The sequence below is a fragment of the Phacochoerus africanus genome, chromosome 7, assembly GCF_016906955.1.
Source record: "Phacochoerus africanus isolate WHEZ1 chromosome 7, ROS_Pafr_v1, whole genome shotgun sequence".
In the NCBI taxonomy this organism is placed as follows: domain Eukaryota; kingdom Metazoa; phylum Chordata; class Mammalia; order Artiodactyla; family Suidae; genus Phacochoerus; species Phacochoerus africanus.
The window spans coordinates 7,146,161-7,165,662 of record NC_062550.1 but is presented as its reverse complement, the minus strand read 5'-3'; the positions used below and the strand labels follow the sequence as shown (position 1 = coordinate 7,165,662).

The 19,502-nt window shown below is 53.4% G+C and overlaps 1 protein-coding gene across 1 annotated transcript in view; it reads left to right on the top strand.

Annotated features, from left to right (window-relative positions):
• Nucleotides 1–160: 160 nt before the first annotated feature.
• Nucleotides 161–19,502, top strand: part of ZC3H7B (zinc finger CCCH-type containing 7B) — a 53,152-nt gene continuing 33,810 nt past the window's right edge. The window contains exon 1 of the mRNA XM_047786149.1: nt 161–507. The gene's annotated coding sequence lies outside the window, so the exon portion shown is untranslated. The remainder of the gene's footprint in view (nt 508–19,502) is intronic.

The window sequence follows — 19,502 nt, the reverse complement described above, 5'->3', positions numbered from 1 at the left end:
CCGGGGGCTTTTTACCCACAGGAGGCAGGGCGGAGGCGCTGCCTTAGACCAGCATCCGCCCCTAAATGCAGAATTGCCAAAAGAAAAGCCCTAAGAGGGAAGGCCACTTTCAAAGTGGTGCATGCCAGGCATGAGCTTGCCACGGGGAAGGGGGACTTCCCCGCCCCCTCCGCCCCCAGGTGCGCAGCCCGCGCCGCCCACCCCCGGCGCCAGGCGAGGGGAGCCGCGCTCTAGGACCCGAGGAGGAAGAACTGCAGGGAGACGGTGCCTCCAGCGGGTGCTGCCGCGAGCGGCCGGCCGAGGGGGCTGGAAATGAAAGTAAAGCGCTCCGGAGCCACATGGACGGAGCTGCCGGGGCGGCGGCGCCGGGAGCAGGATGCGGCCGCCCGTAATTAAATAGCATTTACTCTTATTATTACTAATAATAATAACGTAATCATACCTCTAGTCATAGCATACCATTTATCGGGCTCGGCGCAGGCCCGCGGGGAGCGCAGCCCGGCCGAGGTGAGTGCTGTGTGCGGCCCGAGCCCCGCGGGGCAGAGGCCGGGGCCCGACTGCGAACTGGCGGCGGGCGCGGGAGGGCTCGGGGCGCCCGGGGACCGCGCGGGGCCGGGAGGAGGCGCGGGAAAACCTTGGCCAGGCCAGAGCTGCGCGGGGCCACCCGGAAAGTGGATTTTGCGAAAATAAAGAAACAGCTCCTCAATCCCGCTTTCCTCCTTTTTGGGGGCTCCCCCTCCCCGCCCCCGTGCCCTGCCCCGAAGTTTCAAAGTTATCGTGCGGCCGGGGGCACCTGCCGCTGGGTGGTTTGGCCGCCTCGGCAACCCCCCCCCGCGCGGGGGGGCTTGGAATGTTCATGCGCGCGGTGGGGGGTTCTCTCCTTCGCGTCGGGAGCTTTGGGGTGCGCGGATGCTTTGAGGGTCCCCGCGATGGGGGTCGAGGGCGTTGGCTGGTGGTGGGGGGGGTCGCTGGCCGCGCGCTCCTTCCTTTTGTGTGCGCCTTGGCCCCGCAGCGCGGGGAGTTGGAGGGACCGCAGCGCGGGCCGAGGACCGCGGCCGCCGACGGGCTGCCCCTGCCGGCTGCAGCGGCCACTCGAGCCCGGGGATCCGGGGCCTGTGGCCGGGCCCCAGGGAGAGGGCAGCAGGAAAGGGGGGCGCGGTCTGAGTAGGGGGGCATTTCCGGTCGCAGGAGCGGTCCCTGGGCTGGGAGGCTAGCGAGGGGTCCGTCGTGCGGTCAGGAACGAGCTTCGAGGGACAGCTCCAGTGCCTGGGGGGCGCCCCCGGAGATGGGTGCGCGGGAGCCACCCACCCCGGCCTCAGATCCCCCTCCCGGCCCGCTCCTTCCTTTCCTTGCTTCCCCCTTCAAAACCGTCTGGCTCAGAGATTTAGAAGGTGCCCGGTTTGGGGGTCTTTCACAGAGACAAAGCAGGATTCCCAGGGGAAAAAAGCTTGTAGAAACGACTTGGATGTCAGTGGTGCCAACTTGGCATTAATTGGGAAGAGTAGGGGTTGGAATAGGAATGAGGGGCTGGAGAAGGGGGCTGGGCCGGGTGGGGACTGGGGGCTCATAGCGACTTGATCAGGGATTTCCATTCCCTTGGGGATGCTTCCTGGGACTTTGGTTCCTGGGTACAAGTCTTTGAACCCCAACTTCTTACCGTTTTCCTCAGTGCTTGCAGTTCATCCAGCCCCATGAACGTAGCAGAATGCAGGTCCTTGAATGTTCACACAAATGCGGTCATTATCGTACCTTTAGCAACTGTTGGACACAGAATTCCAGCAGCATCTGTAATTCTGCTACCAAGTCTTCCTCTCCCCTCTCCTCACATGCATCCGTATCTACCTTGGCGGTCTTTCCCCGTTTTCACTTCGCGTAGACGGGGGGTGGGGGGGGGGGTGGGGGGGACTGCACGCTAGAAATGACGCCTGGCCTCTCGCAGTTGGAGCAGGTTTGAGGGGTGGGCTTCCTGAAGCTGGGAGGGAGAAACCTGTGCTGGTGAGGGCTGAGATCTGAGGATGGGAGAGAGATTTTGTGCTCCCTGAGCTGGGACGAAGTTCGTGTCCCATGGATGCTGTGAATTCGAGGTTGTTGGCTTCTTGTTTAGGATGGACAGTGAAGAATGTGGGTTTGGGGAGCTCCCGTGTGGCTCAATGGGTTAAGGATCTGGCATTGTCAGTGCAGCGGCTCAGGTTACTGCCATGGCACAGGTTCAATCGCTGGCCCAGGAACTTCCACATGCCCAGAGTGTGGCTGAAAAAAAAAAAAAGGGAATGTGGGTTTGGGGGGATTATTTGGGGCTAAGAAGCTCTGTGGGATGAGCTAGTCTCTTGAGTCTTAGGTATCAGCAAATTGAAGCATCAGTAGCTTTGGATTTGAGAATCTGAAAATAATAATCCCTTAAATAGCACTTTTTTTCGTTTATAACAAAAGGGCTTTCACATATGCTGGTTCATCTGTCCTCCATAGCAACCATGTCAGCTCGACATTTTTCGATCCTCGTTTTCCAGATGAGAAACCTGAGGCTTAGAGGGTTGAAGGTCTCCCTGGAAAGTCACATCGCAGAGCTAGGAGTCCCGCCTGGTGTTCGGCCCCCAAACCTTCACCCTCTCCCAAAGTCCTGGCTGCCTTAGCAAGATGCTTTTCCAGCACCTCTTGTGAGCATAGTTTGATGCCGTGGGGCAGGCTTGGATTGAGTTTGCCACTTAGAGGCTGGCTGCAGAGAGAACGTTCACTCTCGTGAACCAAGGAGAGAATGAGGAAATGGTCAGCCCTGGGGAATATGGTGGGAGGGGAGAGGAGAGAGAGCTCTCAGGGTGAATTGGAAAAGTTAGGGAGGCTTCCTCCAGGCAGTGGATCTTGAGCTTGAAGGAATGGGGAGGCTTGGCCTGGGCGACGAAGAGGTAGGGGATTCTGGGCTCCCCACAGCTGCTTCTGTGCTGGGGGGGGTGGTTCACGTACATGCTCTCCTGTTCCAACACTGGCTCCGTAAGGGGTAGGCATGGTTATCGCCATTTCACAGATGAAGAAACAGAGGGACACGCCGTTTATGTGGCTGGCTCAAGGTCTCCCCACTGGATCTGCAGCCAGTCCTGCGTGCCTGTGGAGTATGCTTCACGGTGTCAGAGCTGGACCACCTCCAACTCACATATGTAAACAAGAGCAGAGAGCAAGGAGGTCTGAACTGGCCAGTGCTCGGGGGTGAAGGCTTAAGCGGAAAGGTCAGCAGGCCCCCCCAGGCCAGGGAGTTTTACTGAACTAGCCCTTGGCCCCTGGCCTCATGGGGCTGGCCCAGGGCAAGAACTCTAGATTTCTGGAAGCATGACTGACGAAGCCAGGATGGTGGTGGAAGGAAGACTGGGCCCAAGCGTGGAGATGGAAGTTCAGTTCCTTCGTGCCTGTCGACCCCTGGCTCGGTGCCTCGTAGGAACTAGTAGCTTGGAGAGGAGACAGATAAGGATGCTTCACCCGAGCTTCCCAAGGACAGGGACTGGGTCTGATTCACCCTCGGCGTCCCAGGCCCCAGCGGAGGTGCCGGGAGGACACGTTCAGCCATGGCGTTGTCGGGTCGAATGATGCCTCCGTGTAGAGGAAGAAGATTTACTTTGCCCCCCCGCCACCCCCGCCGGGTGCGGGGGGTGGCAGGTCTTCTGAGAAGACTGCCATTTAAACATTTGAAAGATGGGTTGAGAGGGCCAGCGAAAGGGCGTTCTGAGGGCAGGCCCTGAGCTTGACAAAGGCAGGGCAGTGTAAATAGGGACTGGTGGATCCCCTGGGACAGCACAGTGGGGCTGGCAGATGTGAGGTCAGGTGCACGTCAGGCTCTGCCCCTTGTGGTCCCTTGGCTTCCCCAGGCCCAAGTCTCCTTTTCTGAAAAGGAGCCCTGAGCTTGGTGATGTTCGGTGGTCACCTCTGGGAGAAGCCCAGTGCCCGGGAATCAGAAAGGAGACTCGGATGAGAGGAGCTAGAGGGGCTTCTTTTTTTTTTTTTTTGTCTTTTTGCTATTTCTTTGGGCCGCTGCTGCGGCATAAGGAGGTTCCCAGGCTAGGGGTTGAATCGGAGCTGTAGCCACCGGCCTACGCCAGAGCCACAGCAATGCGGGATCCAAGCCGCATCTGCAACCTACACCACAGCTCATGGCAACGCCGGATCGGTAACCCACTGAGCAAGGGCAGGGACCAAACCCGCAACCTCATGGTTCCTAGTCGGATTCGTTAACCACTGCGCCATGACGGGAACTCCAGGGGGTTTCTAATTTTTAAGTAACTTGACAGGCACCAGCCTAGCGATGAGCTAGTGACCAGCTGTTGTGAGCACCGTTTCCTGGATGAGCTTCTTTAATCTCCTCGTGGCCCTCTCGGTGGACATTGCAATTTCCCCCATTTTACAGATGAAGAAAGGGTGGCACAGAGAGGTTAACTGGCCTTGCATGAGCGACAGGACTGAAGGGCAAAGGCGGGCAGTCTGGCTCTTGAGGTGGCCCAGTGGGGGGGTAGGGAAGGCCGGGAGGGAGGGAGGGAGGGAGGCAGGAGACTGGTGAGGCGGGCGGCAGTGCTGGAGTTCAGACGGTGGAAGGTGTCCTCTGAGGAGGTCTGGCTGCAGCCAAAGCTGGAGGCTCAGCCTGGGTTGATGAAGTGACTGCTGCATGTCAGTTCCCAGGAGCCTCCACAGAAGCCAGCTCCTTTCATCACATTTAATGGCCCATAGAAAACAGGCTCGTTTTCCTTGCTCTGTCATCACCAGACATGGGGCTCCTTCCCACCTTGTTTATGTCTCCCGGTGAGTCCGTTTCTTTGCAGGCGCCCTGATGGCTTCTGCAGGTGTACTAGCGCTGTCTCCCCATCAGGCTGGGGAGGCCCAGAGGGAAGGGACAGCTGCGTTTCTGCCTTTAGGACCCATCCGTAGTTGACTTCAGTTCAGCAGCACTTTCTGAGCCGAGAATCAGAGGCTGTGCTTGATGGTGACAGTGGCAGTCGCGACAGCAGCCACCAGGTCTGGAATGTGGCTGCGTACCGACACTGTGCTTACACTTTCGGTGCTTTCTTTTATTGACTCCGCTTAAGGACTCTTCAAGGCAGGACGGATTATTAGCAGCCCCATTTTGTAGATGAAAAGACTGAGGTTGCAGTCATGGCTGAGGTAGAGCATGGGGTCAGAGGGAGCCAGGCCCGCAGGAGAGATGCCTTCAAGTCATCTCAGTCGCCATGGAGCTCTTTTCTCACCTGTCTGGAAACCCTAATTATCTAACATTTGTATCGTGCTTTGCCCAAGGTCTCTCATTAATCCTCATGATAATCCTTCAAGGTGAGAGAAGTCCCCGCTTTTCAGAAGAAAACCAATGGGCCACCCACTCTTGGCTTCTGCCTGCCCTGTCCGCACTGTGACTCAGAGAGGGAGCAGGGTGTCACATTTCCTGGGACCGAGAACAGTCTTCTGAAGTGCTGGGCTCAGTGGGTGAGCGCTGCAGGCAGGTCGAGGCTGTGACCCTCATGGGCTTCTCCGAAGCTTGGCTAAGCTCTTGGTTTCTGGAACATTCCATGTCATATCCTGTTCCTGTGCAGGCAGAGGACCGCAGGGCAGGGAGTCCAAAGTCCTGGCTTTCATTCCCAGCTCCAGCACCCCCTCGCCCGTGAGCCGGGGCACCGCCATCTCATCGCCTTGTCGCAGTCCCCTCGTCTCTGAAAGGGCCTTGCTGATTCCATCCCCTCCGCCCCAGGTTTCCTCTAGACTCAAATGAAGGGACTTTGAAAGCTATAAAGACCACCCAGTGTGAGGTCATGGGTGGGATCACCTGAAACTCTTTTTTTTTTTTGGTCTTTTTGCCTTTTCTAGGGCCGCACCTGCGGCATATGGAGGTTCCCAGGCTAGGGGTCTAATCGGAGCTGTAGCCGCCAGCCTACACCACAGCCACAGCAACATGGGATCCGAGCCACATCTGCGACCCACACCACAGCTCATGGCAATGCCAGATCCTTAGCCCACTTCACGAGGCCAGGGATTGAACCCACAACCTCCTGGTTCCTAGTCGGATTCATTAACCACTGAGCCACGACGGGAACTCCTCACCCAAAACATTTTAAAACCTCCAGATTGTTCCTGGATCTTCTCCACTGTCCACCTTGGCCTGGACCCCTGCCGTAGCCTCCTAAATAATCTGCCACCGTCCCCTCTTGTCATCCATCCTCAATGCGGCGACCCAGAGGATCTTCTCAAGGCGGAAACGAGACCCTGTCCCTCAGCTGCTGAAAACCTGCCAGTGGCTTCCTGGCACACGCAGAGCGGTGCTGACTCCCCAGCGTGGCCTGCGTGTAGCTCTGTGACCGGCCTCAGCCCATCCCTTGCACCTTGCTCCCTACTTGGCCTGCACGTGCTTGTTCCCAGCTCAGGGCCATTGCCTTAGCCATACCCTGTGCCAGGTGTGCCCTTCCCTTCTCCCATGTTCCCACAGCTGGCTCCTTATCTCTCTTACATGCCACCTGGTCAGGAGGGCCTTCCTCAGGCCCCCGGCCCAGCCCACCCCCATCACGTCCTGGCGCTTTTCCTGTTTGAGTTTCTTTGCGGCTCTTATCTCTGTCTTCACTTATCTCGTGCATTTAACACTGGCCTTTTTATTTATCTTTCCACACGTGGACCACAAGCTCCCCAAGGCCAGCGACTTCATTAACCTTGTTCCCTCGGCATCTGGCAGAGCCCAGAGCATATAAACCTGTCCTGTGGTTATTTGTTGAGTAAATGAATAATAGTAGCGGTGTGGTCCAGGGCAGCCCTTGCCAAAAAAGAGCGGCCTAGATAGAAACTGCAAAGAAATTGGCGTTGACTGTTTGAAAAATACTTACATGATCTTTTTTTTTTTTTTTTTTTCCTTTTTGGCTGCCCCATGCCATATGGAGTTCCCAGGCCAGGGATCAGATCTGAGCTGCAGTTGCAACCCACGCTGCAGCTGTGATAGCGCCGGATCCTTTAACCCACTGTGCCGGCTGGGATTGAACCAGGCGCCGGGGCTGCAGAAGAAGCTGCCCGTCATGTTGCACCACAGCAGGAACTCCTTTACAGGATAATTTCGAAAGTTGCCAAGTATTCTGAACTGAAGTACCCAGTTCAGCCAAAACACAAATTTCTGACCTCGTGTGTGTGGGGGCGGGGGACCATGTAAATCTGCAAAATAGTGGATATCATTAGCTCCATCTTGTAAATGGCAGAACGGAGGCTCAGATTGATATCCTGAAAGCTAGTGTGGGACAGGGCTGGGATTGGAACCCGACTCTGGGCTCTTTGCACTGCCCCAGCCTGTCTTCAGGCAGTGACGTAGGCAGAACAGCCCATGAAACTGTCTTGGTGCCCAGGTGGTAGGACCCAGGATTTCTGCTGCCATGAACAGGAGCAGTGACTTCTCAATTGCTAAAAAAAACCCAAAAAGTAAGCAGTCACCCTGAGCTCTGGGGACTCTGGGCGAATTCTGGGTGGTTTTTTTTAAGTATACGCTCCCATAGTTCCCAAGGGTTTTTACAATGAGCTTCTGTTACTTTTCTATTTAAAAAAAAAAAAAAAAGTCATTGTTTCAGTGTCTCCCTGTAGCAGTATAGTGGGCTGGTCTTGATGGGGAAGCTGGCGTAGAGGCTGGGCCCCTGGGGAGAGATGTGGGTTTGAACCCTTCTATGTAGATGGGTCCTCAGGTTGTTGGGAAAGAGGACAAGATGAAGAAAGGAAAAGCCCTCTGTAACGGGAATGCTGCAGGCACGAGAGGATTCATGCTTTGCAGCTGTCAGTTTGGCTTGTGGTGGGGCAGTGGGGGAGGCCTGGCGGAAGTTTCTTGAACTTTCGTTTCTATTCAAGGTGGCCAGTTTAAAGAAACAGAGCGCAGCCTGCTGAGGCCTGTGGGCGTCCACAGCAGGTCCATTCCTGGACACGATGCTGGCGGAGCCTGGGGCGGTGCCAGTGTCTGCAGCCTTCTTCCTGGCTAGCAGTGTGTGGCCTTGGGCAGGTCGTGGATCCCTCCAAGCCTCGTTTAAAAAAACGTTTTGTTTTGCAAGCCTCGTTTTTCAGCGAAACCGGGGGATAATAGCACCGACGGTGAGATTATTGTAAGGATAAATAACAGGATTCCTGAGAGCAGGGCTTCTAAATCCCCTCTGCAACGCAGACCTGCCGGGCAGCCTGGGGAAGCCCGTGAATGCCTTCTCAGGACACTCTTTTTAAATAAAGCGAAACACGCAAGGTTGCAAAAGAAACCTGTTCTCTTGAACTACAGCTGGGCTTTTTTGACGAAGCACTAACAAATAAGATTTAGCAGCGAATCTAACCTAAATGCCGTGATTTCGAAGTTGTGGCAAGCACGAACACCTTACGTCTGCAGTCGCTGACATGTGACAGGGAGAAAAGCTGTGATGTCTTGTCTGACACTCTGGTGGTGCATTGCCTCCGTTCGTAATCGAGGGGGGTGTTCGCTCTCAGGTAGAAGTTAGTGGAAAAATTATAAATGTTCCCCAGACCCCAGAAGAAAGGTCCCAGACCCCTGAATTCTCTCCCTGGGCCCCAGGTTCAAAACCCCTGCCATAGAAGGTACCCGACGGCCAGTAGGTAGTCTCCAGAAGTGAGCTGGGACCGCTCCCTGACCTCCTCCGAGCAGAGGGTGCGTGGGTGGACAGACAGGGCGCGGAAGAACGACGGGGAAGGCATGAGTGCAGCCCTGGAAAGCGGGCTAGGGGGTCAGGGCTGCGAAATGAAAGCCTTCCTGGGTGTTGGTACGTGCCAGGCAGGAAGATGATCTAACCTCAGGTGCTGTTCCCGTCTGCAGGCCGCAGGTGCAGGGGTGGGCCGGGGGCTGGAGTGTGGGTCTAGGCTGAAAGCAGCCTGAGCGGATGGGGGGAGCACTCTTAAGCTGGGAGGTGATGCTGTGTGCGCTCCCGAGGCCAACTGCCAGAGTCCGAAGCCCAGCTCTGCCTCTTACCAATGGTAACCCTGGCAGGTCACGGCCCCTCCTTGCGCCTTGGTTTCCTCATCTGTAAAATGGGGATGATAATAGTACATTCTTAAGGGAGGTTAATTAAGTGGGTGGGTTTTTTGTTTTGTTTTTGTTTGGTTTTTTTTTTTTTTTTTTTGTCTTTTTTGGGCTATATCCGTGGCATATGGAGGTTCCCAGGCTAGGGGTCAAATTGGAGCTGTCGCTGCCGGCCTACACCACAGCCACAGCCCCACCAGATCCGAGCTGCATCTGCACCCTACACCACAGCCACAGCAACGCTGGATCCTTAACCCACTGAGCAAGGCCAGGGATCGAACCTGTGTCCTCATGGATACTAGTCAGATTCGTTTCCACTGAGCCATGACAGGAACTCCAGGATTAAGTGTCAAACTTAAAGCTCTTAGAAGAATATCTGGGAGGAGAAAGTGCTTAAAAAATGATGATTGAAATCGGCATCGTCACTGTTATTCCAGGACTCATGAGACTCCACCTCCTCAGAATATATTCCTGGGCGCTGTTTCTCTGTGCTGCTCAGAGATGACTCAGATGCAGCTTCTAGCTTCAGGGGGCTCCTAGTTTAGGGAGAGAACGGGGACACGAGCACATGCTTTTTACTGACAAGGATCAGTGCAGCGCCTGTGGTGAGCTGGGGTGCTGTGCTCGGTGGGTTTGGGGAAGGAGGCCTTCCCGGTAAAGGAGCCACCTCAGCTGAGCTTCAGAGAAGCCTGGGGCGTTAGTTCGTGTTGTTCCAGAAAGAGCGGGCAGCTTGAACAGGAAGCCGGCTGGTCCAAAGTTGCTGGGGTGTCACGTTCCAGGCCAGGCCACGGGTGCTGCGTGCCCCGGAGGAGCACCTTGGCCTTTGTCCTCCTGACAGTGGGTGTTGCGGAAGGTTTTGTTTGTTTTTTACCTTTTTATGCACAGGAAGTTGCAAAAATAGTACCAGGTTCCTTTCCAGCTTCCCTTGGTGGCGATGTCTTACACAACTAGTCGACATTATCAAACCCAGAAAACTGGCATTGGCGAGTTACTGGACTACAGAGACACTCACTTTTCACCTTTTCTTAAAGCTGCGTTCATTTCTGTGCACGCACACGTGGAAGGGTTTGAGCAGGGGCGTGACACGGCCCTGTATCTGTTAGACCGATAGCCCTGGCCACCAGGGCAGGCGGGGGCTCGGTGGTGGCTGTTGGCCAGAGGTGAGGAGAGCCCTGCCTGTGGATGTGATGGAGAAGGGTAGAGAAGTGTCTTAGGGAAAGGGGGGAGGACTTGGAGATTGACCGAGAACTGGAGGAGGGCTGGATCTGTGACTGGGATTGGGGAATAATGGGTGAGGAGCAAGATGAGGAGACGGGCTGCAGCGTTAAGCTGGGGATGCGCCCAGCTGGAATGGGAGGACTTTCTGGACCTGGAGGCATCCAAGCTGGGTCTTAAAGGATGAGTAGGAGTTGGCTGGCGGAGGGAGGGGGGGAGGGTGAGGTGGGGAGGAGAGCCTTCCAGGCAGGAAAAGGGCCCAGGATTAGGAAAGGTACCTCGGTCATAGGCAGCCTGGGTATCGGCCATCAGGGTAGCACTGTCCAGAAGGTAAGAGACGTGAATCTGAAATATTGGGAAGGGGGTGAGCCTGGTGGGAGGAACAGCTTGTGAGTCATCGACATGACTCACGAGATCATGAAATGCAGGAGCTCGTGTGGGGAGAGCATGGGGAGTGAGGCGAGCAGGACACTGTCCCTTAAACGGAAGACCTGGGCAGAGGAGGAGGAGGGCCTGGCACTTGCAGCCGAGAGTCCGAGGCAAAGCCAGTAAAAACTGTCCCCTCCTGGACTCCGCAGCTAGGAGGTCCCCGGGATGGGGAGGACCCTTGGCACGTCTCTTCAGTGGAGCAGGCGTGGGCTGCTCTGCATTGGGGGGTGGAGTAGCACGTGAGGCTGTGGAGACAGCGGAGACAACTCTTCCATAACATGTGACCAAGAAAAGGAAGGAAGGTTAGCCAGAGGGGGTTCAGGATTCGAGGAGGGAATTATTTGGGGGTGGGGGAGACTTGGGTCCTGGGGCCAGGGCTGAGTGCCTCATGGACGACAGTCAGGGTAACGGTGATACGTGTGGGCTCTGGGGCCAGGCTGTTAGAGTCTGAATCCTAGCTCCCCCATGTACCAGCTGTGTGTCCTTGGGCTGGTCATTTAACTTCTCCTCTGCAAAATGGGAGGGATGGCCATCCCTACCGCATAGGATTGGCTGAGCCTTAAGGAAGGTATTCCGTGTACAGGGCTCAGGACAGCCCCTGGCCCATGGCAGCCACTCAGGAATTGTTAATATTATTACTCAATTCTTAATTTATCTTGGTATCGGTTCTTCTCATTTATTCAACACTCGTTCCTCCTCATCTGTGTAATGCCTGGGTTGGATGAGTTGATGCCCATTCATCCATTTCTTCGCCATCCAAACTGCCATTTCCTGAGGCTCTGCTGTATGTCAAACACAGGACCAGAGGTTGGGGTGTGGAAGAGGCTGGCACAGGCCCTGCCTGGTCTGATGAAGATCTGAGTCTCTAAAGTTCTGTTGTCTTTCAACCCTTCTCCAAAGTGGGGAAAACACCGCACGTGTTTCCTTGATGGTTCTCAGCTCACTGGTTTGGTCTTTTCCTTGGGAAGAACCATCCATGGACATTCCGGCAGGCCCTGAGCGCTGGGTTGAAACGTAGGCTGCTGGTTCCCATTTGGCGCCTGTCCGACTGTTGGCCTCAAGTCCGTCATCTCCTGTTGTATTTCAGATGACAAAGCTAAGACGTGCTCTCTGCCAAAAAGTCTAAACCACGCTGAGGTATATAAAGCAGGAAGGAACGTGGTCTGCGTCCTATCGCCTCTTGGTGGATGGCAGTCCCCAGAGAGAACCAGTTAACGTGGAGAACATTCTCTCAAACGCCTTCTTTGTATCAGCACGCGTTGCACACAGATGTAATCGTGCAACACAAACTGTTCTGAAATCTGCTGCTTTTTTCCCTTTCTCAACCATGTGCAGAGGCATCTCCATGGCAGTATACGTATAGATTCATAGCTGTCTTGTAGTCCACGGTATGGGAATACCACAGCTCAGCTGATTAAGTTAATTCTTTACTGGTGGACATTAAGGTCACTCCTAGTTTTTTCACTCTCTAAAAAAAAAATCCTGGAGTTCCCCTCGTGGCGCAGTAGTTAGCAAATCCAACTAGGAATCATTATGTTGCGGGTTCGATCCCTGGCCTTGCTCAGTGGGTTAAGGATCCAGTGTTGCCGTGAGCTGTGGTATGGGTCGAAGACGTGGCTTGGATCCCATGTTGCTGTGGCTCTGGTGTAGGCCGGTGGCTATAGCTCCGATTAGACCCCTAGCCTGGGAACCTCCATATGGCGAGGGAGCGGCTCAAGAAAAGGCAAAAAGACCAAAAAAAAAAAAAAGAAAGAAAAAAGAAATCCTGGAGTTACCATCATGGCTCAGGGGTTATCAAACCCAACTAGTATCCATGAAGATGCAGGTTTGATCCCTGGCTTCGCTCAGTGGGTTAAGGATCCACCGTTGCTGTGAGGTGTGGTGTAGATTGCAAATGTGGCTCAGATCCCGAATTGCTGTGGCTGTGGCTGTGGCCGGCAGCTACAGCTCCGATTAGACCCCTAGCCTGGGAGCTTCCATGTGCCACAAGTGCAGCCCTAAAAAGACAAAAAAGGGAGTTCCCGTCGTGGCGCAGTGGTTAACGAATCCGACTAGGAACCATGAGGTTGCAGGTTCGATCCCTGCGCTTGCTCAGTGGGTTAACTGTGCTGTGAGGCGTTGCTGTGAGCTGTGATGTAGGTTGCAGACTCGGCTCGGATCCTGCGTTGCTGTGCCTCTGGCATAGGCTGGTGGCTACAGCTCCGATTAGACCCCTAGCCTGGGAACCTCCATATGCCACGGGAGCAGCCCAAGAAATGCCAAAAAAAAAAAAAAAAGACAAAAAAGAAAAAGAAAAGAAAACCTTGTAAAAATATAATCAAGGGCTTGTACAAGGATTTTGGTAGATTGAATTCTTAGAAGAGAAATTTCTGTCAAAGGGAAAGGATGTTTTATCATTTGGAAGGCTTTTGGCTGCAAATATCTAGAATTCCTTCCTCAAAAATGGGAATTTATTATAATCTCACATGCTAAATGAAGTGGAGCCGTGCCAGGGTCAGTTAATTTATTGGGTCAGACAACTTTGGTCCATCTTTCTGCTCTGCCATCTTCTTCCTACACTCTGGCATGCAGCAGCAGAAAAGGGGATTATTTCTTCTGTCAATTTTTTGGGCTGCTCTGAGGCACATGGAGTTCCTGGGCCGGGTATCAGATCTGAGCTGCAGTTGCAATCTGTACCTTAGCTGCAGCAATGCCGATCCTTTAACCTACCGTGCTGGGCGAGGGATTAAACCCGGCATCCTAGCACTTCCAGAGATGCTGCCAATCCCATTGTGCCACAGTGGGAACTCCCTCTTCTGCCCTTTTTTTATGGCTGCACCTGAGGCGTGGACCAGGGATTAAATCTCAGCTGCAGCTGTGACCTACACTGCAGCTGTGGCAATGCTGGATCCTTTAACCCACTTTGTCAGGTGGTGTGGGGGATCAAACCTGCAGCTACCTGAACCACTGTAGTCAGATACTTAACCCACTGCCGCATAGCGGGAGTGCCTCGTCTGTCCCATTTTGAGTATGAAGGAGATCTTTCCCAGAAGCCTCTGGGCTGAATTCCCCTCTTTCTATTGGCCAGGATGATGTCACATGCTCTTGCCCAAGCCAATCACTGGCAAGGAAGGACCATCATGATTGGTTTAGCCCAGCACAGGTGCACCTGACTACATGGGAAAGGAATAGCGTTGGGCTGTGCCGGGGAGGAAGAAGGGAAGCTGGCTGCCCGGGCAGCAGCTTGCTCATTTTGGTAGATGTGGCGTCCCAGAGACACTAGCAGTTCCCACACTCAGTGTACTGGCAGCATTGGAGACTGCCTGTCCCTCCACCATGGTCAGCCAGGCTCTCTCTCCTCTCTCCTCTCCTAAGCCTCATAGGTGAAAGGTATCTTGTTGTTTTAACATGTAGTTCTGTTATCAGTTTGCGTCTTTTCTTAATGGTTTATGTTTCCTGTGAATTTCTGGTTTATGTTCTTTGCCCATCTTTTAACCTAATCATAATGATTATAAAATAAAAATAGTTGATATTAAATGCTTATCATGTGTCAGATATCTCATTGAACCTTCAAATCATCCTGTATAGTAGATAATAGTATCCCTGTTCTACAGGAAAGGGAAGTGAGACACGAGGAAATTATGCAGCTTGTACAGTTAATAGGGAACAGATCTTGGATTTGAACCCAGGTATACACTTGGGTGTGAGGTCACATATTGTGCTGACACATTGAGGGGATCATTTCCCAGGAGTTCTTTTTTTCTTTTTAGGGCCACACCCAGCCTATGGAGGTTCCCAGGCTAGGGGTGCAATCGGAGCTGTAGCTGCTGGGCAGTGCCACATCCACAGCAACACCAGATCTGAGCCACGTCTTCAGCGTACACCACAGCTGATGGCAACACCGGATCCTTAACCCGCTGAGCGAGGCCAGGGATTGAACCCACATCCTCATGGATCCTAGTCAGGTTTGTTAACTTCTGAGCCACGAAGGGAGCTCTTCCTGTTAGTTCTTTAGTTCTCAGCTGTATTTCTGAGAAGAGCCTGTTGGAGGCTGGTCCAGCTTGAAATCCCGTAGCGTGGCAGCGGGATTCTGGGGAGATGGGAGCCTCAGTTTTCTCCTTGGACTTTTTTCTTTAGGGAGAAATAAGATTTGTTCTTATTTCCTTGTTCTTCCAGCAAGTGCCCCATCTGAGTTGTGCCTGACCCGCAGCTGGGGAACTCACCACCCTCGTTGGCTGAGAACAAAAGATCTTTTAACCACTGTCTTGGTCTGCTCTGGCTGCTGTAACAAAGTATCATAGACTGGGTGGCTTAAACAACAGAAATTAATTTTCTCACCGTTTTGGAGCTTGGAAGACCCAGACTGCAGTGCTGGTGCATCTGGTTTCTAGTGAGCGTGCTCTTCCTGCTTGCAGACAGCTGCCTGCCTTCTCCCCATGGCCTCATCTGGCCTTTCCTTGGTGATGCCTGCCTGCGGGGAGAGGGAGGGAGAACTCTCCAGTCTCTTCTAATAAAGACACTAATCCTATTAGATCAAGGCCCTACCCTTATGACCCCATTTATCCTTAGCTGCTTCCTTAGAGGCCATATTTCCAGTTACTTTGGGGGGTCAGAGCTTCCAACATATGATCTGGGGGGGGGCACACAAACATTCAGTCTTTAAATTCTGCCCCTGCACCTCCCCCAATTCATGTTCTCATCACATGCACAATGCATTTATTCCATCCCAATAGCCCCCAAATCCTTAAATTATTCCAGCATCAACTCTCAAATCCAAAGTCTCTTTTAAGTCAGAGACTGGAAGTAGGATTCATCCTCTCCAGCTATGAACCTATGAAACCAGAGAAGTTATAAGCTTCCAAAGTTCAATGGTGGGACAGACGTGGGGTAGAAGTTCCCATCCCCAAAGGGATTCATTGGAAAGAAGAAACAGGTGATGGGTTCCAGGCAAGTCCAAAAATGCAAATTCCATTTGATTTTAAGGCTTGGGAATCATCGTCTTTGGCTCGATGTTCCTCCTTGCCAGCCCCCTGGGGCACAGCATCACCCGCACAGCTCTGCCCATCACCCCCACAGCTCTGCCCGCAGTTTGCCCCCCAAGGCCCTGGGCCTGTTTGAAAAGGAGGCGGTGGCCCCGCTCACTGAAATGAGGAGGGAGCCCTGATGATCTCTGAATCCCCTGCTGGGTTATACTTCCCTTTTCTTAAAGGACAGAGCATGTTTGCAGGCAAATAGCTCTACAGTCCTGCCCTGTACAATTCCAGAAGTCCTGCAGCCTGCCTTCATTCCGTCATCCAGCTTTCTCTGTCCCCCTTAATTCAAACTGGCATTGTTTCTGCTCATATAATCCCATCTCTATGTCTCTTCTTTCTTTTTAGGGCTGCACCCACTGCATGTGGAAGTTCCCAGGCTAGGGGTCGAATCGGAGCTACAGCTGCCAGCCTACACCACAGCCACAGCAACGCCAGATCGGAGCCGCATCTACAAACTACCCCACGGCTCACAGCAACGCCAGATCCTTAACCCCCTGAGAGGCTGGGATCAAACCCACATTTTCATGGATACTAGCCAGGTTCATTACTGCTGAGCCACGACGGGAACTCCCCATCTCTGCTGCTGACCTCTGCTGATGGCCGATTAGATCCACAGTAATCTTACCCAACAGTTGTTCAGCCACACCCTTGGTGTTCTCTTCAGAACACTCTCATTTTTTGGCTTAGGCGTAAGCTGAGAATTTTCTAATTCCTCACGTTCTGGTTCCTCTTTTTAAGTGATTCCTTCCTCATCTCTCTTCTCTCACATTTTACAGTCAGCGGTAAGGGGGACCCATATGCTGCAGCTTCCATACTTGGCTTAGAAAGTTCCTTTGCTAAACAGCCCACTTCATAATTTGTGAGGTCCTCCTACCGACAAACACGAAACACCATTCAGCCAAGTTCTTTGCCATTTTATAATAAGGATCACCTTTTCCTCCAGTTTCCCAAAACCCGTCCTTTATTTTCATCTGAGATCTTTAGTGTCCATATTTTTACCAATGGTCTTTCATGGCAACCTAGGGTGTTTCTAGCATGTACCTCAAAACTCCATTAGCCTCTATTCGTCATCCAGCTCCAAAGCCACTTTCCATATTATAGCAGTACCCCCCTTCTCGGTGCCAGAAGCTCTGCTAGTCTAGCCAGGCTGCCAGGGCAGAATACTGGGTCAGAGCCCCACCCTCGTGATCACATTGAACCTGAATTACTTCCTCCAGGCCCCGTCTCTAAGTACAGGCGCACTGGGGGTTAGGGCGTCAACATACTAATTTGGGCGGGTTATTCAACTCCTAACAACCACCTATAAAAGTGTTCTTCCCAGAGGAAGGAGATTAAGGGGGGGGGGGAGTCTTTGCTCGCCTAGCACGTTGTTTCAGGGGTTTTTCTGTTTTTGTTTTTTTTGGCTGCAGCGTGCACCAGCTTGGTGTGGGGTCTCAGTTCCCAGATCCGGGACTGAACCTGGGCCACAGCGGTGAAAGCACTGAATCCTAACCACTGGGCCACCAGGGAACTCTGGCCTGTTGTTAATGAGCCTGTCTCAGGCCCTTCTCCCCAGGCCCTTTGACCCAGGTTCCAGGATCACTATGTGGCCTTGGATGACTTTCCTAACCTCTTAGTAGCACTGTTTTCCTGCCTGATGGGGTGACATTTAAATAAATCTCATTTATTTAATGACAAGATGTTTTCATGTAGGGCAGAGCCAGTCATTCAGCTGCCCTCCTGCTATTTCTCATCGCACTTAGGGTGGAAGCCACAGTCCTTGTCCCACTTCTGAGACCTCATGTACGGTCCTTGCTAATGTCTCTGACCTTCCCACTCACCGTGCTCCCCACTGCCGCCCTATCCACGCTGGCCTCCTGGCTCTTTCTCAGATATACCAGTTAGTCTCGACCTCAGGACCTTTGCACTCACTGTTTCTTCTGCCTAAATGTTTTTCCCCAAACGTTTACATGGCTTGTTCCCTTCTGGCATTTAGAGCTCTGTTCAAGTGTCAGAGGCCTTCCCTGAGTCCTCTATATAATTAAAGCACCCTGTCACTCTGTTTCCTCATTTTCTCCTTCATTGTTACATTTTATATTTGTTGTATCCCTCCTCCACTAGAACCCATGCTCTAGAAGAAGGGCTACTTTGTCACTGTTTTTTTTTTTTTTTTAATGGCTGCACTTGCGGTGTATGGAAGTTCCCAGGCCAGGGATTGAATCTGTGCTGCAGGAGTTCCTATTGTGGCTCAGTGGGTTAAGAACCTGACTAATATCCATGGGGATGCCGGTTCCATCCCTGGCTTCGATCAGCAGATTAAGGATCCGGTGTTGCCGTGAGCTGTGGTATAGATTGCAAATGCAGCTCAGATCTGCTGTTGCTGTGGCTGTGGCATAGGCCTGCAGCTACAGCTCTGATTCAACCCCTTGCGCCAGAAACTTCCAAGTGCCACAGGTGTGGCCAGTAAAAAAAAAAAGAAGAGGCGTTCCCATTGTGTCTCAGTGGTTAACAAATCCGACTAGGAACCATGAGGTTGTGGGTTTGATCCCTGGCCTCACTCAGTGGGTTAAGGATCTGGCGTTGTGTGAGCTGTGGTGTAGGTTGCAGACACGGCTCGGATGTGGCATTGCTGTGGCTGTGGTGTCGTAGGCTGGCAGCTACAGCTCTGATTAGACCCCTAGTCTGGGAATCTCCAGACTAGGGTGTGGCCCTAGAAAAGACAAAAAAAGAAGAAGGAGAAGAAAAATCCGAGCTGCAGCTGTCACATGTACTGCAGCTTTAGCAACACCAGATCCTTTAACCCACTGAACTGGGCCAGGGATTGAACCCTCACCTCTGCAGCTACCCAAGTTGCTGCAGTCATAGTCTTAACCTGCTGCGCCACAGCAGGAACACCTTTGTTGCCTGTGTTAACTGGTAGATCCTCAACAGGCCAGGGACATGGAAGGCTCCTTGTGCTCACTGAAGGCATGGCTGGCAGCGGCGGGATGAATGGCTCTATTGACGCTCCCATTTCCTTGTACTGTAACTGGGCCCTGCAGGCTGGTTTCCCCACTAGACTGTGAGCCCTCTGAGGGCAGGGATTTTTAGTTGCAGCCATGTCCCTTGCACCAGAGCAGGACTTGGCACAGTGGAAGTGGCCACTCCTGTTTAATGAGTGAGTGGAGAAAGTACATGTGGTTCACCCGCCTCCCCAGGGCCACTGTTCTGGTGGCCTCTGTGGGTTTGTTCCTTCCGGGTGGTGTGCTTTATATTTTACCAGTCCCTGCATCTGGGGGTCTGGCACTTAGCAGGTGCTTAGTAGTCTGCCTTCTGTGACGTCCAAAGTCGGGCAAGGCCAGATGTAGAGCCCAGACCATGCGGCTCTTGGGGTGGTCTGTGCCATGCCCATCCTCTCAGGGACCACTGGAGTTGCAGGCAGAAGGCCCCTTAACTGGGAACAGGTAAGCGCATTACCTGCTATAGGACAGGCATCCAGGAAATGTGGGTTTTCTTCCTTTGCTGCCCCCGACCCCCCAGCTTTCTCCGAGTCCCTGGCCAGGGCTGAGTGCTGACCTTTTTACAACCCCGTGGGATGTTGCTGGGCTTCCCCATCATCACGGCTGTGCAGATGGGGGGGTCCTCCAGGGAACTGGGACATCCCAGCCAGGCCTAGTGTGCATGCTGCAGGGCGGGGCGGGGGGGGGGAGTCCTCTCCCAAGCTACCCCAGAAACTTATTCTCCTTCACACCCAGCCCAAGGACCTTCTCCTGCAGATCCTTCTCTGACCTCTGCCCACAGAGTCAGTGCACCCACAGCTGGCCTGCACTGCAGCTGCTGGCTCACCTGTCTTTCCCTCCCACTGGGCCAGGGGTTCTTGGAAGTCAGGGTTG